This window comes from Prionailurus bengalensis, chromosome X (assembly GCF_016509475.1).
Source record: "Prionailurus bengalensis isolate Pbe53 chromosome X, Fcat_Pben_1.1_paternal_pri, whole genome shotgun sequence".
NCBI lineage: Eukaryota > Metazoa > Chordata > Mammalia > Carnivora > Felidae > Prionailurus > Prionailurus bengalensis.
The window spans coordinates 116,519,953-116,537,568 of NC_057361.1; positions in this window are offsets into that span (position 1 = coordinate 116,519,953).

Here is a 17,616-nt window from a genome sequence, read left to right on the forward strand (position 1 = left end):
CCTGTGGCCGTTTGTCAGATGGGCCACTGGATCGACTCACTGCTGTAGCTGTGGGGTAGGTAGGAGGAACTTTTTCTTTTCTTTTCTTTTCTTTTTTTTTTTTTTCCAGCAAGGCTGTCACTTTACCAGCAATTGACTTGTCTGGACAAGACCGCTTGTTTGCCTTTATTGTCCTCAGCCTACCCTCTGACTCTTCAACTTGCCTTAAATGTTTGATTAAACACTGGGAGAATTGTCAATATCGCTCAACTTCTGAGTCATTAAACATCCTAATCCTTCGCATTCCTGGCGGCTGAGGCCATTTTCTTTCAGCTTTCCCTCGGGCAGTCGCCGGGTTGTGTCAGCCGCCAGGAGGGTTAGAGCCTTTCCTGTGGCGCTTGCAGTCTGGTGATCACCCTCTGTGTGGGAGATGTCGAACTGGCCCGGAGATTTCCCACTCCCCGATGGCTGCGTAACAAATAGGCAGAGGGGACCGCGTGCTGGAGCCGGTGTAAGCCCACGTCGGTGTGTGGCCGCTGGAGAACAACTCCGGTTTGCCCCGGGGCGCTCCCGCCCGCCTCCCCCAGATACACACGCCCTGGAAGAACTTCTGTCATCTTCAGCCGAGATCCCGGTGGTTGAAACTGGAGAAATTAATGTATGCGCTTGAGCCCAAACACCTGTTCATCCTGTATCCCCTACCACGAATAATCAGTTCTCATGATTATGATAGGCCTGTTGAGAAAATTGCCCATCTTCTTATTATAATTTTTATGCACACTCAAAATGAATATTTAAACTGCGATTTGTCAAGAGCTGTGTCCAGTTGTTAGGTTTGCACAATGGTATGTGAGTAGGGCATACACAAAAGTGGGCTTTAATATAAAAATAAAGTGCTTGGGATTTCTCAGTCTCCTCCTAATGAAATACCACGAGCCATATCCGCCCCTCCCCCCTTCAAAAAACATCCCTGGTCACAAATATATGCTCGAAAAGAAGATAATTATCATAAGGCATCTATATGATTACAGATTACTCGATTGTGACTCCTTCTTTGGCAAAATGACTTGATTGATTTTGGAATTTGAACCTCTTTGTGACACAGTGCTTAGAAGTGACCATTTCAGTGAAGGCAAAAGGGGACTTGGGCACACTCAGAAAAAAAGAGTGCTGCGTAAATAAGGGGAATCACACTGAATTGCCAAAGATTATTTTAATGGCTCCAACCCCTTCCTGTTACAGTAATTACAGGAACATCTTTAAGCTCTTCTCTGAAGAACTTGGGAATTGAAATAGAAAATGTTTTAATGAATTTAAATCATTTAAAAATTTGTATTAGAAATTTCAGGATGAATGATTTCTGTGTTCCCCTCCTCCGTTCATGAAGCATAAGCAGGCTTCAATGCATTTTCCTTATAATATGCGTATTATTTATACGATTACGTGTAGCATTGTGTCACATAGAACTATACCTCTTTAAGATGACTGTCGTGTTAGGCAAAATATACATAAACCAGTTTTCGCAAAGGCTACATTTCAGAATAACAGCATCGTTTTCCTTTTTGAACTGCAAACCAGAAAAGGTCTGGCTCTCATTTCTGCTTGTAAGTTCAGCTAAGTAGTGACAAATATCAGACTGCTTTACACATCAGAAGATAGTGATGCATGTTTCCTGATTCTGAAAGCCCCGTTAGTGGTCGCAATGGAAATGAAGATTTCTCTCAAGCACCTGCCTGGAATGGAGGTCCTTCCGACAGACTGTGCATAACCTCTCATTAAATCAGCACGCAGAGGACTCGCCAGCAGATGCTGCTGACATGAACCCAGATGTAATCTCTTTAACCTTGTCCTGTAAGGCGCGCCCAAGTCGTGACCGGGGAATTCAAAGTAAATTAGGTTTTACATGAAAGTCTATAATCTAAATTCAATTTGATTAAAACGATGCCTGATTTGTGTTTGTGATGAAATATCCCATTGCAGCTATTGGAGGTGTTTTTTTTTTTTTTAATTTGAACACCTAAGTTTATTTTTTCACATCCGTGTTTATCTTATTTTTATGTCAAGGTGGCCAGTTTTCCTTCATTGCCCTGCCCCCAAGTTCTTAAAATGAAGAGACTTTTCAAGGAAGAAGATGTAAGCAAAATAACTATTTCTTTATCAAAATAATCCGCCGAGAAGGCAAACATATGGTCTGATTTCGGGAATTAATGGGAAAAGGGTCAGTTTACAAGTCCACATATACTTGATTTCTTATGTTGGTGATATTTTCTTTATATTTCATATCAGGGTATGAGAACTCCTTTATTACACAGAAGCCTCATCCTGCAACTATTTTGTTAGATTCATCATTCTCGTCGACACAGTTTCTCATGGAAATTCAGTCAGCCATAATAAAAATCATCAGTCATTACCAGAGTCCCTCCTCTGTTAGGTTTTGACATTTCTTGTTCCTTTTCTAAACCTTCTGTTTTTCAGTGTATAATTCCACTTTCTGAGGATAACCCGCAGAGAGTTTAAAACATCTTGGCTTCGGCAGTTTTTTGAACTGGGAACTGAGTTGCAGGAAATTGTACCATTCATTTCTTAAAGCTGTGGGGGTTTTTTTTCTTTAATTTCTTTAATGTCTGCACTCTCTTGCCATAACCCTCAGGAGTCTGAATGAGCTGGTGCCTAGGAGACCCCAACTGTCTCCCCGTAAGGTTGTCACCCAGAGATAGGCTGCTTGACCCCAGTGTGGTCCTGAGAAGGGGGTACAGACGAGGGCGAGATGGTTGCTATGAGGGAACTTTAGGAACACACTCAAGGAAGGACACGACTGAGAGGAGGCTCGTAATGTTTTTGGTTGTTTTTTTTTTTAAATGTTCATATCTTTATTTTTTTTTAACTTGTTTTATTTTTTAAAGTTTACATCCAAATTAGTTAGCAAATAGTGCAACAATGATTTCAGGGCTAGATTCCTTAATGCCCCTGACCCATTTAGCCCATCCCCCCTCCCACAACCCCTCCAGCAACCCTCAGTTTGTTCTCCATTATTAAGTTTTGTCCCCCTTCCTGTTTTTATATCATTTTTGCTTCCCTTCCCTTATGTTCGTCTGTTTTGTCTCTTAAAGTCCTCATATGATTTTTGTCTTTCTCTGACTGACTAATTTCGCTTAGCAAAATACCTTCCAGTTCCATCCACGTAGTTGCAAATGGCAAGATTTCATTCTTTTTGATTGCCAAGTAATACTCCACTGTATATGTGTGTGTGTGTGTATATATACATATATATGTACACATATATACATATATACATACATATATATACATACACACACACACACACACACACACACACACCCCACATCTTCTTTATCCATTCATCCATCGATGGACATTTGGGCTCTTTCCAGACTTTGGCTATTGTGAATAGTATTGTGAATAGTGCTGCTATAAACATGGGGGTGCAAGTGTCCCTTTGAAACAGCACACCTGTATCCCGTGGAAAAATGCCTAGCAGTGCAATTGCTGGGTCGTAGGGTAGTTCTATTTGTAGCTTTTTTGAGGAACCATCATACTGTTTTCCAGAGGGGCTGCACCAGCTTGCATTCCCAGGTTTTTTTTTTTTAACATTTATTTATTTTTGAGGAGGGGACGGGCAGAGAAAGAGGGAGACAGAGAATCTGAAGTGGCTCTGTACGGACAGCAGAGAGCCCGACGCGGGGCTCAAACTCACAAACCGTGAGATCATGACCTGAGCCAAAGTTTGATGCTTAACCCACTGAGCCACCCAGGTGCCCCGAGGCTAGTAGCGTTTGTAGTGTGGGGACCGCAGTACACTTCTGGGTGAGTGAGCACTGCCCTCTAAGAATTGCTCCTGGTACTGGAGCACCTGGGTGGCTCACCTGGGTGAGCACTTTGGCTCACGTCATGATCTTACAGGTCATGAGTTTGGGCCCCACGTCAGGCTCTGTGCTGACAGCTCAGAGCCTGGAGCCTGCTTCAGATTCTGTGTCTCCCTCTCTCTCTCTTCACCCCCCCCCCCAGAATAAATAAACATTAAAAAAATACTATGACATCAAAAATCTTAAAAATGGGGGAGGGCACCTGGGTGGCTCAGTGGGTTAAGCATCTGACTTCGGCTCAGATCATGACCTGATCTTGCAGTCCAGTCGGTGAGTTCAAGCCGCACGTCGTGCTCTGTCGTGCTCTGTGCTGACAGCTCAGAGCCTGGAGCCTGCTTCAAATTCTGTGTCTCCCTCTCTCTCTGCCCCTCCACCACTCGTGCCCTCTCTCTCTCTCTCTCTTTCTCTCTCTCGCAAAAATAAACATTTAAAAAAATTTTTTTAAAAAGAAAGAAATGCTCCTAGTACTGATTTGTGAAAAAGTCGGTTCTGTTGTTCCTTCTCAGAATATCATTTGGGTCTTTGCTGTCCTAACCTAAAGTGTCCTCCTCAGGCAGTGGTTGAAGCATCCTGGGAAATTGGAATGCAGACTGGATTGGGAACCCAGAGATGTGGACTCCAATACTGTCCCTTTCATTGTGATAGGTAGCTACGTGGCCTCGGCCGAGTCCCTTTCTTTCGATGGGCATTTATGCTACCTCACAGATATGTTGCTCATCCTTTTTAAAATTTACTGATTGGCTTTTTTACAATTACTAAGAGGTAACTTACATTCAGTAAGGCGCCTAGATCTTAACTTAGGAGAAGGATTGATTTTTAAATATTTATACACCCATGCAGCCACCCCCCAGATCAGGATGCGGGAGTCCCCCGTTTCCTTGCCAAGCTACCACGTGCTCCCCAGCTGCTCTTTGGACTGGTTTCACTAATTGAAATTTGAGCTGGGCATTAATATGTAAAAGTCTTGATCTCATTTAGCTGAATCTGTTTGGAATACCAGTCACTCAATAAGTGGTTAATAAAAGTTGACATATATAAATATTATTCATTATATTTATTGTAATATACACATTTTATTTAATGTTTATTATATTAAGTATATAAAATATATAAATATTTTGTATAAATATGAAAGTGTGTGTAATGTGTGTGCGTGTGTGTATATACACACATTTTTTTTTTCCTTTGGGATTTACTCTGACTTTTCTGTAGTCTCTTTGCTTAAGCAAGAAGGGTTCCTAAGTAGCCTATTGTCCCCTGATTCTTAGACTAGTCTGACTGTGAAGTCAAAGGCCAGAGGGCCCTCCTGAGACACCTGGGGGCCCTCCAATCACATCAGGGCCAAGATTCCCCCGGACTCACCCCACCGTTCTGGGTTTCAATCTGGTATCTGGGGACAAAGCAAAAGAACTGTTTTCACATGTGACACCGGGCAACGGAATGATAATGTGTCGTACTGATGTAGTGCTTTAGGCTTTTTTAAGCATTTTCTTTACAGAGAGGGCTGCGACAGCTCAGAGAGTGAAATGACTTGTTCGGTAGCACACAGCAGGAAGCGGAGGTATTTGAACTCTATTACTTTTGATTTTAGGTTAGCGTGACCTCAAAGCCACCTAACACGGCAGAAGAGCTTCTAGAATCTTGGCTCTGTGTTCCAAAATGCCATCCTTTCTCCCTTCGTATTCCCCCCTCCCCCCCCCCCCCCCCGCAGGAAAATGGCCTCCAGCGGTTTTGTCCGTCATCGGACCGGCGAGAAGTGGCAGTGGCAGCCTGTGGTCAAATGATTCCATAAGGACACCGTCGCAGACCTGCCGTGGAAGGAAGGAATTAGCAGGAGCTGGAAGCGGTGTCCCAGTGAGTCTGGCCTCGTGCTCAGAGGAGAAACTGGGGATTTGTGGACCGGCCCCCAGGTACTGCAGTGCCCAGCAAAGGAGGCTGCCCGCTTCCGTGGCTGGCTGGCGTGAGTATTCTCCCCTTCTGTGAGCGAAGTGGGGCCGGGAGGGGAGATGGTCTCGACGTGCCCTGTCCAGTAGGGTAGCTACTAGTCACATGTGGCTATTTCAGTTTCCATTTTGATGACTTCGAATTGAATACAATTGAAAACAAATTTTTTTTCACCGGTGGCTCGTTGCACTGGCCACATTTCGTGTGTTTCACAGCCACGTGGTCACCATCCCGATCAGTGCAGATGTAGAATGTTTCCATCGTTGCAGAAAGTTCTGCTGGACGGCAGTGGTCTAGACCAGTGACAGCCGTCTTCCTATCTGTTCAGAATTCTCACTCAGCAGACTTAGGAGAGACGTATCCCAGACTCTGCAAGCCTCTGCGGATACTCACCCTTGATCCCCACCCCTCTCTGCCCCCCACCCCCAATTATGTAGCACTACAGCCAGATCGCAGTGCCTCTGGGAAGGACAGTTTCCTAATTTTGGCTCTTTTCCTTGAAGGTGGAGGCAGATCTTGTGTTTCAGATGAGGCAACAGTCTGTTTATTGCTAAAATACAAGGGGATCCGGTCTTTGGGGGTCTTGAAAATGAGACGAGAATACAAGGATTCTCACTTGAATTCCTATTTCTTGTAGCCTACCTCTGCCCGCTCTCACTGAAGAAGATTATTTCTTAGGAAATTATATACTTAGCCAGCATGAGACTGACTTCCCTTCCCCCAGTCAAGTCTTACGTATTTGCAGCCTTCGGGGAGAAGGTCATTGGGACCTTCTGAATTTCGGCCATAGGGTCATGAAAATCTTTTGAATTTTGCGAGAGAAGGTCATGAGCACCTTTGAATCACCTTAGATTTTAGGATGCGGTTTATGTTGGTTTGCAAAGCCAGTAGGGATGTTCATATTTAGACTGGCTTATTAGTACCAGGAATTAAACCCTTTTATTAACGGCGAGACATCTTAAAACAATCACTAGTCATTGTTAAAGTCACGAACAGCTCATTATTTTTCATATCTTAAAGATTGAACCCTTCACCATGATTAATAAAGGAGAGTTGTTATCTGCTTTGGTCACAAAAATTCATGTACAAAAGAAACACTTGTATCTGTGCTGCTAATTAAAGGACTTAACTTATTAGGGTTTGAGGGGGGAGGAAAAAAGAAACAAACAAGTATAATTTGCCAGATTAATTTTATGGTCTGTTCTGTTTAATCAAACTATGCCTTTTCGTGAAAATGACAAATCTGAGTTGTCAGAATGTGGTAGATAAGGAAGATAAAGGTCATATATTTTAATGTCACAGAAGGTCTTATTAAAGGAACCTTAATTACATTAGGTACCCAGGAAACATTAATTAAATACTGTCTGAAATAATTAGGTTCAAGTTACTGATGGTTTAATTAAACTCAGTTTCTTATTTTATAAGAAAACTGAAGGTCCGGGATCTCTGTCGGCAGCATAATTGATAGTATGTCAAAAAGGCAAACAGTAACCTTGACCAACCACAGAGAGAGGGTGATATGGCTCACAGGGCCCTGTGTGCAGCCACTCGATTTTCCACAGTGGCCCGTGCTGCTTCTCAGCTTCTGGGTAACAACACGTGGGTGCCCTGGGCTAGGGGACGTGGATACAATACAAAGCGGATCCATCATCAGGGGCTTGAAAACTTTGTGCCATGTGTGCAGAAAGGTGAGACGCCTTCTGTGTGCATCTTTTCCTTTTTAGAAATACATCCTGCCTTTTGTCACCTCTGCACATTGTGTCTCAAAAATGCGAGACACCCTTTCTGACCACTTGCAGTCTGCACACAGGGTATCATGACATTGAAAAAGACTGCCCTGAACTCCACTCCCATATTTTTAGTAGTCTGTGCCCTAAAATTCATTTTCTTCTTTTGTTGCCTGCTTCTGTAGTTAAGAGCATGGGCTTTGGGATCAGACTGCAGGGTTGGAATCTCAGTTCTGCCGCAGCTGTGTGACCTTGGGCTGGTTACTTCTTTGAATATGTTTCCTCATCTGTAACATATTATAAGTGATCATAGCTACTTAACAGGGTTGTTAGGACGGTAATGCTTTTATGTATATAAAGCATTTAGCACACGTAGGGGCGCCTGGGTGGCTCAGTCGGTTGAGCATCCGACTTCATCTCAGGGCACGATCTCGCGACTTGAGAGTTCGAGCCCCGCGTCGGGCTCCGTGCTGACAGCTCAGAGCCTGGAGCCTGCTTCGGATTCTGTGTCTCCCTCTCTCTCTGCCCCTCCCCTGCTCATGCTCTGTCTCTCTCTGTCTCTTAATAATAAATAAACAGGCGAATCCATGTGGAATGCTAATTTGGAAGAACTTTGGAATTTGCCAGAAAAGGATGATACAAAGGCAGGGAATGTAGCTGGAGACTTTATGGCCTGATGATGTGAAGTGAGCCTTAGGTTTGTTTTGTATTTGTTCCTTGGAGTCTCAGGCTGACTGAGCCGCCGCCTCTGTCTGTGGTGAGGACGCACGGAGGGTTGGGGATCTGGGTGGAGAGAACGAACAGCTTCAGTCCAACTCACTACCCTCCGGGACAGCCAGTTCTTCATTTGCTTTGAGTGAGACAGACATTATCAGGGTAATAGTCTTACGGTTTCGGAAGTGCGTCAGCATACATTATCTTATTTACTCCTGTCAACGGCTCTGTGAGGTAGGGACTGTCAGTAGCCCCATTTTACACATGAGGAAATTGTGGCGTAGAGAGGTTAGGACCCTCGTGCAAGCTCCGGGGATTTTGACTCTGTGCACAGTGCTTTCTGTCCCTGACACCAGCCTCCCTGAGCTCAGCCCTGTGTGTGTGGGGGGGGGGGGGGGGGAGGACCAAGGCCTGTGGGTTCCATCTCACCAGTCCCTGGGAGCTGAGAATGCAGTTTACGTTTTTAAAGGCTGGTATAGAAGAAGAGGGAGGAGGAGGAGGGGGAAAGGCAGATGGAGAGAAAGAAGAGGAAGCAGCCGCAGTGAGGGAAACCGAATGTGACCCGAAAAGCCTATTCAGTGTCTGGCCCTTAACAGAAAACGTTGGCTGACCCCTGTTTAAATGCAGCGCTCCTCAAACTTGGATGTGCCTACGAATCCTCCGGGGGGGGGGGGGTCTTGTTCAGATGCAGATTCTGACTCCGTGGATCTGGGCAGGGCCTGCCTTCTGCAAGCAAGTCTGACCACTCTGCTGTGATACCCGCGCGGCTGGTCCTTGGACCAACCTTGAGTCCTACGGGTTGTGCCTCAACCCCACTCCATACCCCTCAGCACGCTCTTTACTTACGAAGCTGGCACGAATGACTGCTTTCCATTTGCCTGTATCCTAAGGAATTGGACTTCTTTTCGGGGTTCGTGGCAAGAAAACATTCGGCAATTCACCTTTACGACGTCCTGGATCCTTTTCCTTCCAAGCGGTGGTAACTTCTGCCTGCCACCTCTTCTAGTTTGTCAGCTTCATATGTCAAGAGTGGCGTGCACCGATGAAGAGACAGAGAAGAATAGGCCTTAGTCCGTGGCTGCCAGGAGTGTGTCCTTGAGGCCTACCCACATTGCTTCATTTGGGCTAAGTTGTTCTCTTTCCTCTTGCCTCTTTAGTTGCAAGTTCCACTTTCACGATAAGTGTCTCCCACAGAGGCCCGATTTTCCCTTCATCTTGGGCTCTCATATCTGCTGTGGACTCTGGGTCCTTCCTCCGGGCTCTCCAGCCTTCTGCATTGGCCTCTTCTTTGTTCCTTTCCTGGCCCTTGTCTCACTTTCCTAGCAGGACCTTTCTTCATTTTCCTTTGCTCATTCCCTGGTATGGTGGTCTAGTCCATTTACACACAACTCATTGTGTAACTCAGTACCGAGCGTCAGGAATCTGCTTTATTTATTTATTTATTTATTTATTTTTAAATTTTTTTTTTCAACGTTTATTTATTTTTTTTGGGACAGAGAGAGACAGAGCATGAGCAGGGGAGGGGCAGAGAGAGAGGGAGACACAGAATCGGAAACAGGCTCCAGGCTCCGAGCCGTCAGCCCAGAGCCTGACGCGGGGCTCGAACTCACGGACCGCGAGATCGTGACCTGGCTGAAGTCGGACGCTTAACCGACTGCGCCACCCAGGCGCCCCAGGAATCTGCTTTACTTTTTTAAAGTAACCTCTACACCTAACGTGGGACTTGAACTCATGACCCCGAGATCAAGAGTTGCTTGCTCTACCGACTGAGGCAGCCAGGCACGGCAGGAATCTGCTTTAGAAAGAGGGTGAGGGAGGCATCTGGGAGGCTCAGTCGGTTAAGCATCCAACTTCTGCTCAGGTCATGATCTTGTTGTTTGTGAGTCTGAGCCCTGCATCAGGCTCTATGCTGAGAGTGCTTTGGATCCTCTGTCTCCCTCTCTCTCTGCCCCTCTGTCGCTCACTTGCTCTCTCAAAAATAAACATTAAAAAAAAATGAGGTTGGGGGCGCCTGGCTGGCTCAGTCAGTAGAGCATGTGACTTTTGGTCTCAAGGTTGTGAGTTCGAGCCCTACGTTGGGGGTAGAGATTACTTAAAAAAAAAAAAAAGAGCGTGGACTTCCCTTTCTAGAAGTATGGTCAGTTCCGTCCTTGTTTGAGTCTAATCTATTGGATTTAGATGCCAAGCATGAGGACTAGGACTTATTCCATTTCTGTTGCACACAATGTCTTCTAAATTCTGATTACATATTAATTACATAGATGCCACAGCCATCACTTGGTACAATAGTTTGTTCTCAGCAGTCTTTCATAGTTCAAAAAAGTTAGCATTCTTGGCTAGATTGGAGCATAGCAGTCCTTACTCCATAGAGAATAAATTTCTCTGACTATCTCCTACCTGTCAGCCTCCAACTTTGGTGTTGGTTGTGTGGTCCATCTTGCTGTCACAACCTTCATTGACTCTAGAAGTCCTGTCAGTGTGGCTGAATGACTGACAGGGGCCCAGAAGAGTTAAGTGCCACTTTTTGCTACAGTCTTATCCTTCGGACTCTCTCGCCCCACCTGTGCCAAACCTCTCTCAATTTTTTCTGTTTTGCACTCACTAAACAAGCCTTCCCGTTCACCATGCCCTCCATTTCCACAGTGATTGAAAGAGAATCATGGACTGTGAACACTGGAAGAAATTCAGCTGGTAGGACTGCCTCAAAATAAGGGCCGAAGCTAAAGCCCAGAGAAGAGAAGTGATTTGCCTAAGGTCACGCAGCACATACTCAATGGCAGAGAAAGACTAAAATCCTCACCCATCTGAAAAGAACAATAGGTGAAAATTTTCATCTTGCTAAATCTGTCACCTCATATAAAGTACTTCCATTTTAAAAATCATTGATGTGCTAGAAAAATAATGTGAATGCCTGTGTGTTTTTTTTAACGTTTATTTATTTTTGAGAGAGAGAGAGAGAGAGACAGAGCATGAGTGGGGGAGGGGCAGAGAGAGAGGGAGACACAGAATCCAAAGCAGGCTCCAGGCTCTGAGCCATCAGCACAGAGCCTGACGTGGGGCTCGAACTCACAGACCGCGAGATCATGACCTGAGCCGAAGTCAGACGCTCAACCGCCTGAGCCACCCAGGCGCCCCTGCCTGTGTTTTTTTTTAATTTACTGTACATATAACTATACTAATAAAGCAGAACAGTGGTAATCTTCATGTTCTCATTTTTTAACACACACCTTGACCATCATTAACTTTTGTGGCTTTCTTTCTTCACAGCCTATCTACTAATTCCCCAGCTAATCTTTCACACACACACACACACACACACACACACACACACACTCACACACACACACATTTTTAAAATAACATCCTTTTTGAAAAACAAAGAAGAAGAAGGCCTCACTAACCAAGTATGTTTGACTTTTTCGACTATTGATTGTAATACACATAATGGAAGTCCAACAACCTCCTGCCATGAAACCTCCAAAAGCCAGTGAAACCTCGGGATGATGGTGAACCTAAACCTGAGGAAGAAAGAAATGGAAAAGCCAGCCAGGCTGTCGTGCATCCATGCATTTGCTTGTCTGTCTGTCTCTGGTCAACCTAATCCCCCTCTGCCATCTTCCTGCCTTAGCTCCTTTGTTTCTCTCTCAGTGAGGCCACATATAAAGGGAGAAAAGCCTGAGGATTCTGAGCTCTTTCTCAGCCTGGTCCTGAGGTGCATAGGATGTGTGAGAAACAAGTCACAGTTCAGAAAATGCTTCGTTTTAAGTAGTGGATTTGTTTTCTTCCAAAGCGATTAGGATTGATTCCGGTGAAGAGCTATATTGACTATTTCTTTCATATAATTTTATTTTGCTTTCTACCAATGAGAAAACCAAGTTAGGGGGCCAGGGAGGGGGTATATGGTTTTTTGTGGCTTCGTTCAAGTGGAAACCTTCAAAGTTAGATCTTTCATTTACCTTTTTGGGTTTTCCTTATAGCTCAATATGGATATTCTTAGAACTTGCTGTCATAGTTTGGTCAGTGACCACACAAATGGTAGTTATCGATTGATTTGCACAAGCCAAACATTTTTTTGTCAAGTCTTATTTATTTAAGCAATCTCTACACCCAGCGTGGGGCTTGAACTCACCACCCCGAGATTAAGAGCAGCATGCTCTTCCAACTGAGCCAGCCAGGTGCCCTGTAAACATTTTTTTTTTTTTAAGGAATAAAATAATTAGGTGCTGCACTGTGGCAGCTGTGGTCTTCCATTTGAACGTTTGCCTTTACTCAAGCTGTTATTAAATCCCAAAGGGGTAAGTACATCTTTGGAAATTTACTTCAGAAATCGCCTTTAAAATGGGAGGGCGCTGCAGATGTGGAAGGTATTTCACGGGCCAGTCAGAGACGCCTTACTTTACCTTTACATGCCAACCCGAATGCTACGTGTTGTTACCGTGGATGGCTGCTCCTCTCACAGCAGATTTGACCGTCGAGTCCTTTGATGCTCTTTATCCTGTGTCCACAGTGAAGCGCATGCACGCGGAGACCCTGTCAAGGGCTCTGGATTTGGGACAAAGGGACCACAGCAGATGCATGAATGAACTCCAGGAGTCTGATAGCTTTGTAGCCGACTTAACATACTGTGGGACATCTTGCTCTTTTCCCCTTCCCAGCAATATTCCTCCCTTTCTCTACCCAGGCCTCCCAGCTGGTGACAGGCTACGGGCCCTTGTTTATTTCTCTCTCTCTCCCGAGTTGGATATTGACATGTCTGTTTGCCTAGAGTGACTCAGTCCCTGTGGCCTCCTCTTTTCTGACAAGCCAGCCACCCCAGAGACAGGCAGGTCACGCACTCTGAATTGACCATGACAGTTCCCAAAGCAGTGGAAGGCTTTCCCCAGAAATCCTCCTTTGGGGTTTTGCATGCTAAGATATGCAATCCCCTATGACTTACCTTAACAGGGAGCACAGAGCAGTTCAGCAACTCAATACAAGTTTTCGTTTGAAGTAACAGAAATCGTAAATAAAAGTAACCTGGAGTCAGTTGCCTGGCCCCCGCTGGGACCTTGTTTACCTGAGGGTGGAGAAAAAAGGCCCATTCTGAGCTCAGGAGCCCTCTGCAAAAGCAGGAAATTATATGCTGGCAGCTCTTAGAGAGGACCCCTCAGGAGGAGCAAAAGCCAGCCTTGGGAAAGAAAGGCAGGTCCACATCAGCATATTCATTTTTCAGTCAAGCCTGGCAAAAGGAAAAACAAACCAAAGTGGGCCAAAGCCCTTGTGAACGTAGCCCTCTTCGCTGAGCCTTAACCCTTAACACAGCAGGTAAGTAGTTTGATTAGTTGTCACTGCATATTGTTGAAAAGCATCCCCTCTGTGAGGGCTCCAGCAAAGCTTACAGAGAGGCCTGTGGACCTGGCTGGACCAGTCGGGATGACAAGGTGCGGAGGTCTCGGACCCTGGGGGACCCCCATCCAGCTGGGCAGCCCCAGGAAGCAGCTGGACATACTCTTCTCCTAAGTGAGGACACTTACCTGCTCTCCTGCCCACTTTGCCATAAAGATCTTTCGTAAAAAGAGAGTGGCCAATGAATTATGGAGCAGGAATGTAATAACTAAGGTAGAAATGTGTCCTGTTATCAGTCACACACATTCAAGCCCAGCCCGGGGCAGCACAGCGGACGGGACTATAAGCTCTGGGATCTTCTCATTCAACCAAGATTGCTTCATACAAAAGTTGACAATGCCTGCCTGAAAGCCATTGTTGATATTCAACGTTTTTTTAAAATAGCTGAACAGACCAGACAATAAGGCACGACAGAAAACTTGGACAGGAGGCTGGCTTGGAGTCTGGTTTGAGAAAGAAACAGGCTATTAAAAGTAGGCAACAAACACCCACTTCCGAATGTTTAATTTATTTGAAAATAAGAATCAACTTCACCATTCATTTATTTTCTTCCCCCAAAGCAACAAAGACAAGCGGAACTCAATTTCAGTTGCTCGTTAGGGTATCTCTCTAGTCTTCCTTTTTCACAATGAAATCCTCAGGCGTAGTAACGCGATGATCCTCACTTACTGTTTGATGAGGCGGGGAGGGGGCTGAGAAGATGCCTTAAATGGCCTTTTATGAAGGAATTGGAGCACTTAAACATGTCCCAGAGCTATCACAAAATCACTCACTCAGGCTTTAATTTGTTCATTCAGCAACTATTCGTTGAGTCCCCAAGATGTGCCACGGGTGTACAACAGTGAAGAAGACCACAGTCCCTGCCAGGGCCGCCATCCTTCCTGTTTGCCCAGCGTTCCTGGTCTTAGCACTGGAGACCCGGCATCCTGGGAAATTCCTCAGTCCTGGGAAAGCTGGGATGGTTGGCCACCCCGGCTGCTTCCTGGAAGCTAACAATCCATGCATTCCTGAGAAAAGTGGGGCTGAGTCTTGGTGTCAGACTTGCTCCTTATCAGCTCTATGATCTCAATCAGGACACTTCACTGAGCTTCAGTTTTCTCGTTTATAAATGGGGAAAATAATATCGACTTCAAGGCCTTATGTTAAGGTTAACTGGGGGCACCTGGGTGGCTCAGCCAGTTAAGGAACTGACTCTTGATTTTGGCTCAGGCCATCATCTCACAGTTCGTGGGTTTGAGTCCCACGTTGGGCTCTGTGCTGACAGTGTGGAGCCTGCTGGGGATCCTCTCTCTCCTTCTTTCTCTGCCCCTCCCCGCTCTCTGCCTTCCCTCTCTCAAAATAAATAAATACACTTAAAAAGAAAGATTAACTGAAGTGTGGTTATTGGTTCTGTATGAACTGACTACAGTGACAGCGACAGAAGAGGGAGATAGAGCTATAGGTGTCCCATTGGCTCTGTGGATAGGAAAAGATACTCTGTGTTTTGCTGAACCAGAGTGGAACCTACCAGAAACCTGGCTGTAATATCTTGTTACCGGGTGTTTAGATGAGGTAGGTTCTTAAGTCCATAGTGCTTTGTTGGGGAAAGGGGCTGACCCCCAGGGAGAGGGCCAGCTGGTAGTTTAACCACTTTGCTGCCAGGTCCCACCCTCCCCCCCAAAAAAGGGCAAGTACCTTATCCTCAAAGTGGGGATTTAGGCTAAAGATTAAAACATTTAATTGAAAGGGGGACACGTATAATCCTACATTAACCCCCATTCCTGCTGGGGGTTGGTTTTCACCTTCCCTCTTTAAAGGTCTCATAAAGATTCCTTTTTATGTTCGGCAAATTCTCTCTCCCTTATCTATACTTAGTAATCTTACTTAACATCCCATGAGCATCTGTTAGGCACCCAGCACGTATCAGGGACTAGGATGCTTAGAGGAAGCCAACTTTGTTCCTGTCCTCAAAGAGCTGACATTCTAGGTGGAAATACACACACACACACACACACACACACACACACACACAGTTTTTAAAAAAGTTTTTGATTCCTTCCTCTCTCAGCCGTCTTATTTTTTTGGAAGTAGCTCTAAGGTGTTAATTTTTTCCCTGACTTTAAATATCTCCCCTTCCCCACCTCATTTAACCGCAAACCAATGTGGCTTTTTTTTAATTCTTTTTAAAAAATTTTTTTTTAACATTTATTTATTTTTGGGACAGAGAGAGACAGAGCATGAACAGGGGAGGGGCAGAGAGAGAGGGAGACACAGAATCAGAAGTAGGCTCCAGGCTCTGAGCCGTCAGCCCAGAGCCCGACGCGGGGCTCAAACTCACGAACCGCGAGATCGTGACCTGAGCTGAAGTCGGATGCTTAACCGACTGAGCCACCCAGGCGCCCCCCAATGTGGCTTTTATGACTGAACCTCATTCGTTCATACTACTGCTGTATGCTGTCTCACTATTAGTTGAAATACTGCCATTTTCAAACCTTGTCAGGGGAGAAAGACTCTCAGTCTCTACTCCTGATGTACAAAGAGGTGGGGTGCAAATTTCCCACCCCTTTTGAATTGTTTGCGACAGGTAACCCCCTAACCTCTCATCGGCAAGTAGGAGAACTAGGTTCCAAATGGTGATGAAAGAGTGTGATGGTGTGAACCTTGGGTGTGTGATTATCATGCATTCAATCTCTTTGTTGACCGGTCCCCTGCTCAGTAATGTGGGGTTCGCAAAGGGAGGAGGAAGGGAAAATAATGTTAAGAACTGGCCAGAGAATTGGCATTAATGCTATTATAATGAGAGATCAGGACGGCCTGGCTCTCGTGCCCTTCATTACAGTAACTCAGGGCCAGGGACTTTTCCTATGTTGGTCATTTCATATAAAGATGTATAAGATCAAATACTGCTCTATGATGGTGGTCCAGCAAACGGATCCACAAAGAAGCAGCGGGAGGTAACATGCAAAGGATGTGTTGAGAGGCACGGGCCAGGATGTGCAGTAGGGTTCCAGGAGGCAGGACAGCATCAGGGAAGGTCTTCATGGGAGCCACCTGCTCGGTGCTAGCAGCAGGCACACAGCGTCTGCAGATCGCTGACCAGCCTTGTTACTAGAAAACCAGTGGTCTTTCCCCCTGCTCATTTCTTTTTTTTTTTTAATGTTTGTAATGTTTATTATTTACTTTTGAGAGAGAGAGAGACAGAGAGACAGAGCACGAGCAGGGGAGGGGCAGAGAGAGAGAGAGGGAGGCACAGAATCCGAAGCAGGCTCCGGGCTCTGAGCTGTCCGCACAGAGCCCGACGCGGGGCTCGAACCGAACCCAAGAACCGCGAGATCATGACCTGAGCCGAAGTCGGAGGCTTAACTGACACTTCCCCTGCCCATTTCATTCATACCTCCGCAAAAGCCGGGTTCAGTCATGGTTGGCTTCTGCACTACACTTCTCAAATTTGCTGTTATGCTTATGGGCAGCTCATGAGCCTGTGTCCATCCTTAATATTTTTTTTTACCTTTTGGCTCGCCATAATCTCTATGTCAACTATACTTCAAAAGAGGTTTGGGAAGTTCTTTTTTCCTTTTTTAAAGCTTATTCATTTTTGAGAGGGAGAGACACAGCATGAGCAGGGGAGGGGCAGAGAGAGAGAGACACACACACAGAATCCAAAGCAGGCTCCGGGCTCTGAGCTGTCAGCACGGAGCCCGATGCAGGGCTCGAACTCACAAACTGAGATCACGGCCTGAGCCGAAGTCAGATGCTTAACCTACTGAGCCATCCAGGCGTCCCTAGGTTTGGGAAGTTCTTTCACACCTTTTGGTTATGCCCATGTGTGTGGTGTTGCATCATTCTAGACCGGTGATGATTCGAATCTTCTTCTTGTGTTTTCCCTTCTTCCAAATACTGTATAAACTGGCAGTGCTTAAGGGCAAGGGCAGAAGTACAAGTCAAAATTACCTTTTCGATCACCTCTTCTATCACATAATAACTGTAGCACTACCACTATCCTA